The sequence below is a fragment of the Haemaphysalis longicornis genome, unplaced genomic scaffold (assembly GCF_048455015.1).
Source record: "Haemaphysalis longicornis isolate Haplotype H1 unplaced genomic scaffold, Haemaphysalis longicornis Haplotype H1 scaffold_9, whole genome shotgun sequence".
NCBI classification, from domain to species: domain Eukaryota; kingdom Metazoa; phylum Arthropoda; class Arachnida; order Ixodida; family Ixodidae; genus Haemaphysalis; species Haemaphysalis longicornis.
In genome coordinates, this window is record NW_027526460.1 from 121,898,696 (window position 1) to 121,905,250 (window position 6,555).

The window sequence follows — 6,555 nt, forward strand, 5'->3', positions numbered from 1 at the left end:
CTAATGAGAGCGTATCGTCAGGCATAACAGAAGCGATAGTAGCGCCCGCGGGGAGCAATATGGATTCGGAAGTGGTGTTGGTAGCCAGAAGCTTTGCTGATCCATGTGCGAAGCGGACGAGGCACGTCGGGATGACGACACCTTTGGGCAGAAAACGTGGAGAGGGAACTATAAGCACGTCTCCGTCACTGATTCGGTTTGAGCAGACAGAAAACAGCGTCTCGCGGCGGGGATTTAAAAGACAATCTGCAGTCACTGTGAGCTGTAGCTGCGGTACTTCAGAAATGCCACTGAGCTGCTCTGTATCCGTGAGTTGAATTTCAGGGTGATCACATGAAATGACGGCGGATGCGGATGAGAGAAAATCCAACCCAAAATAAGATGATGAGCACAGGGGGACAACACCGCACACTGAACATGATGCCGAAGAGAACCAACAACAATCCGCACTGTGCATTGTCCGGATAACGCTCGCACCTGTGTCAATAAGGGAATCGACGCAAACACATTCAACCAAAACAGACAGCAAGTTCGACGGACGCTCTGGAGGACTTGTAAACTTCGCAGGAGATGCATTTTTCCCTCCCAAAACTGCATTAACTAGTTTTCCTGGCGGTGGTCGGCAATGTAAGACGCAGGACGAAGAGGGGAAACTAGCACAGGCATAGCCGCAAGCTCCTCTTTAACCATCTCGCGAAGGCCAGGAGTCGTAGCGGCTTGGCGAACAGCGTGCGCAAAATGAGAGATGTTGCCGTACACTTCTTCGCAAACTATAGCTCGTATCATCGCACGAAGGTCTTCGTTCCCAAGATGAGGGGTAGACGCCGTGTCCCGTGGGAGGCGGATCGATTGAAGTTCGTCGATACGCTGACAGGTGGATGTTACGTCTGATACGGTGGAAAGGTTCTGCAGGACTAGTGCGTTGAAAGCGAACTCGCCGATCCTTTTCAGAATGTGGCGAACACGGTCAGACTCTGGAATATCTTTGTCGACGTGGTGACACAGCGCTAGAACATCCTCGATGTATGAGGTGTATGTCTCATTAGCTTGCTGCACGCGAACCTCCAGTTTCCTCCTCGCGACTCCGCGCTTTAGGGGAGCCAAAAATCTTTTGCACCTCCGTGGTGAAGCCAGCCCAGTCGGTAAATTCATATTTGTGGTTTAAATATCACGTCTCGGCAATCTGCTTCAGAGAGAAGCCAACGTTGACAATTTGAGGCGATCATCCCAGCTATTGAACTGGCTAACACGTGTGTAGCTGTACAGCCACTCCTCCACGTCTTCGCCCCGAAGACCAGCGAACTCGGGCGGGTCGCGCTGGGAAGTGGTGACGATGCATTGGAGAGGCGCGGAGACTGCGCCACTCGGAGTGTCTTGCCACATGGACATTGGTCTTGAGGGCAAGCGGCGACCGGAACGGAGCTCCAGGGGTGTCGAAGGAGAGGTACAGCTCGGGATCGAGTTGCAACTCCACCACTTGTGAGGCCGTAGATAGAAGGTGACGGGACCGTTGCTTTCGCAGCTCCTTTATTCCGAGGCGTCAAGCGGGGAAGAACCAAAATGGCGACTCAGCGTCCCTGCTGATGATGATTACCCGAAGACGAGGTTGTGCCGGTGATGATGAGTACAAGCTACTGGTGATGATGATAAATACCGATGGGGACAAATATCTCCTAGCACTAGCAGGCAGCAAGACACAAACTCAGATCACAATATATATATATATATATATATATATATATATATATATATATATATATATATATATATATATATATATATATATATATATATATATATATATATATATATATATATATAAAATAAATCTATAGGGAGTTATCTTGCCGCGCAGCTATGAAGCAGCGTCAGCCCGAAAGTGTTGTGTGCGAGCAAAGCCAGGTAGCTAACCCGCCAACGACTGCTGAAATTTTCCAGATGGTGAGGTCGTCGGAGTAGAGTGCGTGATGAATATGAGAAAGAGAGTCGATCGAGAGCTCGTGGTAACCTGAGAAGTGCGACGTTGAAGAGGAGCGGGGATATTACTGAGCCTTGTGGCGTGCCGTTGGGTGGTGGGTGGAAAGCAGAGTGACGGAGGTCACCGATTCCGACCGTAGCTGTCATAGTGATATCAAGAAGACGGGGTAGTAAAGATCGTTTCCCCGAAGTCAGGTGTCGATCAGGAACCCAATCGCCCGGGCTCCGGTTGATTTGACAGGAGGCTGGCAAGGCGATGGTGTTGAAGTTCTTGGAGACGGCGGTCGAATTGACGAACTCGAGGCGTTGAGGTTTATTAAGTGAAACGACGAGTTTATATACAGCTATTTACAGTGGGAAAACTGAGCACATGAGTAATGAAAAGAAAAACTTCAAACTTCAGCTAGATGCTAGCACCCAGTGCGCACAAATCACTCGAGCTCCTCAACTTCGTCTACCTCTCCCATTCTCGGAGCGTACACAAACCGCTCGAGAAACGACGGCCGCGACTCTGTCTCGCCGCAAGATCCGTCTAGTTGCCCTGTACGGCGCTGTACCCTTAGCCTCCGACGCGATCTTAACCTCTAGCCTAGGGGGCTCACAAATCCCAACCTAGCTTTAACGGTCGAGACTCGTTGTCCCGCCGGGAACTGCCCAGCTCGGCGCTCAGACAAGAAGCGTTTCCAACGGCCAAGTTCAGCCTTATAAAACCTCGAGATCACCCTGTCTCGGGAACGCCCCTGTAGCTTTCGTACACGCGTGAGGGATTGCCCAAATTCACGTAGACAGCTGTCACTCAGCACGCCACGGAATATTCAACGAGGCGCCGCCACCTTTGGGTCAACGGGACGCTCGCAGCCGAGCAGGTGCGTGCGACCCCGCGGGGTGAGCGCGAAAGGCGCGACTGTTCGTCATGCTGACCAGGGCGCGTTAACAATGGAGGCTCGCACGGCGCTCGTCCCGACGCCGGTAATCCCACCACCTCCGCGCGTCAGGCAGACGGTTTCCGGAATCCGGCAGTGCTGTCTGCTTTCTCAATGGGGGATTATCCTTGTGGTATGCGGTGGGCCAGACAATCCGTCTCCCGTGCGCGCCGTGACGAATTGGCGACGGCTGCAGCGCAGAATTTACAGTGCTGGGCCACCAGACAAAGCGGCGGGTTCTCACGCGCAGCTCGGGCGCCTGGCCGCTAATCTCATAAGTGGACCTTACAGGAGTGATGTCACAGAACATGATGAAAGAGGGGTGAGGAACAGGTTCCCTGGCCCCCCTCTTTTGGCCGGCTGATTTCTCTCTTGCTTATACGAAGGAACCCGACTTACCTTACCATGAGAAAGGTCTGTGTTGTATAAAAAGTGGTCATTTTTGTGTGTCATTTTACTGTTGATTTTGACTTAGATTTAAAACACAGCAATAGAGCTGGCGCCATACTTTTGCACAACGGTTATTTCTGCACTCGTATTAAGGTTATTGAATAGACGCTGCATCGAGTCTGCAGCAAAGAAAAGTTTGCAAGACGAAAGTTACAATTTTGACTAATAAACATTTTGGAAGTGAAATCATGAGCCATTCCGCGTTCTTTATGAGAGATGTTCAGCAAGACTGCAGTGGCAGTTGTAATGACGAAATATTTTCCGCAGCAGTTGGATATGTCGGCCCAGTGTAACCGAATAGGAGAGAAGTCGGCTTGCGGCTTATTTCATCTCATTGAAGTCTAGAAGTCTACAGCGCAAGTAGACGAAGACGAGAAGTGGACAGGACACAGCGCAGACTTACAACAGGCGATTTATTGCACGAAAATACTTAAATACATATCTCCGTTGCAACAAAGGAAGGGAAGGGGGTGGGGGAAGATACACATGGGGGAAAGGGGGCAGAGGAAAGAAACATCTATTTTTCGAGCCAACACGGCGGATCACGTTCACTAACAAGATAAAAAGGCGATTTCTTTGTCGGTTAGCATGACAGAAGGGCAGCTGACGCACACGTCTTTGTTGGAGAGGATTTCGTAGGCTTCAACTATCTCTCTCGTCAGTCGATTATTGCTTTTATGAATTATAGAGCATTTTTGCAGGTCAGGGTAGCAACCACATTCTTTACAGTGCGCGCATAGATGTCCTTTATCTTCTTTCTTCACATTATTGCGATGCTCGCGTATTCTGTCATTTAGACATCGTCCTGTTTGCCCTATATACTTCTTCTTGCATTTATCTCATGGTATTGAATACACCACGCCTACCGAGCAATCCACAAACTGCGTGCGATGCTTTGTGGTGCAAGTATCGGTGAACACGGAGCATTCATTCACTTTATATATCGCGTGTTGTTAGTTTGCGCTGTGTCCTGTCCACTTCTCGTCTTCGTCTACTTGCGCTGTTAAAAAGAACAACGAAATTTGTTTTCGCGCCTATACGGCGATTTGAGATATTAAGAATGACCATATGTGATCAAGTGACCTAGTACGAAACGGCCCTTATGACAGAAGTCGTGTGACAACGGGCCTATACCGGCGTGAAAACATCCAGTATGCGCGTGATGAACGCCTTGTGTCCTCTTGCTGCAGTTTCATGGAACACATTGAAACTTCGAAATTAATGCTAAAACATCCGGAGGATTCAGCTATTTACGTTACTCACCTAAGAAGTAACCGTTAAGGATATCGGCGACATTTTACGTGGCTGAAGGATTGACTTGGGAATATTTTGTGCGGATTTTCCACTTGGGACCACATCACCCGGGACCACATTGTCCTACACCCTCCGCAGACACGTGAAGAGCCAGCTGCCGGTCACGAGGACACCGCCGGACGAGGCACGCCTCAGCAAGCGCCGTGCACGAGCTGAACGGCATAACACGCGTCGCGGGCTGGGCGTCCGCAGGAGGCCTGGCCGTGACCCACGTTCAAGGTCACTACATTTTCTGTGGCCGTATGAGATTAACCGCGTGCGGTACTTAAAATAGGTGGCCACAAAATGACCGAGCCCAATGTTACTGCTCTACGCACACCTGGTCTGTTTTCTTGGTATTCTAGGCATTGCTCGCGTGCTTGAGCGACGCTACGCGCGCAATATATCCCCGGTATTGGGATGCTTCCAATCAGTGTGCCGGGACCCATACGGTAGCACCCATCTCTGTCCCGTGCACCCGTTGTAAAAGGAACGCCCTAATCGTGAAACACGCGCACTAGAAACAAAACCTCGGGATTCTTCGCAAATCCTGGAAGTCGACAAGCTAGTGCTCGGGAGGTACATCGATAAATGGACGTCTTTAAAAATGTTTCCCGATCTAATCACTGCTCCATTTGCGCTCAAACTTTACACGAAGTCTAAACACCGTAAAGCGCAGTAGGCAAGACAAGGGACGAAGGGGACACGGACGAGCGGTAACTTACAACTGAATTTTATTAACAACACGAGTACCAACTAGCTCGTACCCATACGTTGTTAAATTTACACGAAGGCCGCATTTCGAGGTCTATTTTGTTTGCACCAATTACAAGAACGGCGCTTACCTGCTTAGTTAGCGAACAAATAAATACTATTTTCGGTTATGAGCAATCAGGACGCCATCATGACAACTGATTGACGATGATGCTGATGATGATTAGTGGTTCTGAATCGGGACTTCGGTTGTCAGTTGTCACTTGCATTTCTTTTGTGGCGCCATCTCGCGTATTCAGCCCAGAACACCCGCTGCCGATTCGCGTCAGGTTCGCGGAGCATCTGGTGTTTTGTGCTGTATGCCCGATGTGGCGCCACAGTTACAAGTGCAATCAAAATTACCAAGATGGCGCCCAAGTTTCTCATACGCGAAAATCGCTTGTTTTCTATATAAACAGGTAAGCGCCGTTTTTGCTCTTGGTGCAAACAAAATAGATCACAAAATGGGGCCTTCGTGTAAAATGTGAGCGCGAACGGCACAGCGGTTTGCTCAGGAAAATTTTTAAAGACGTCCATTTAGCGATGTATCACCCTTCAATTTTTCTGCAATCCTGGTGCGAGAACGCACGGTTTTCTGTGTGCTCGATGGGTGGACGAGGCATGGTAAAGGAGGAACGTATTCGTTCTCTGTCCCGACGGGCTGGACCACATCGTTTGTGGGCCGTACCCTTCCCCACCCTGTCCACTAACCTCCCCTCCCCACCTTCCCAAAACGCTTTCCACCGCTCAGCATAAGCTGAAAACCACGAGGAAATAAAAAACAATACAAAAGGTCAACTTGATTTGCCACTTGCCCGAGCCAAATAAGCGCTTCTCACACATTCACAGTAATGCCAATAGAGCGTGTGGAGATTTAGAAAACAATGTTTCGAGGTGATAGGTCGTTGTTCATCACAGCCAAGCGAGACGGGCGAAAAGTGTTCCAGGTACGCCACACGAAAAAGCGTACGTGTACGCCACTCGAAACTGCATGAAACCACTTTTTAGTGTTCCCGCACAATCACCACTCTAAAAATATTCTGATGGCAATGCGACTCCCCACCGTGCAAAGAAAGGCAACGTAGAAGCGGTAATATTAGCGTACAAGTTTGAGCAATCTTCTTAGAACTCAAATATCACGCATATCCCAGTAAATGCG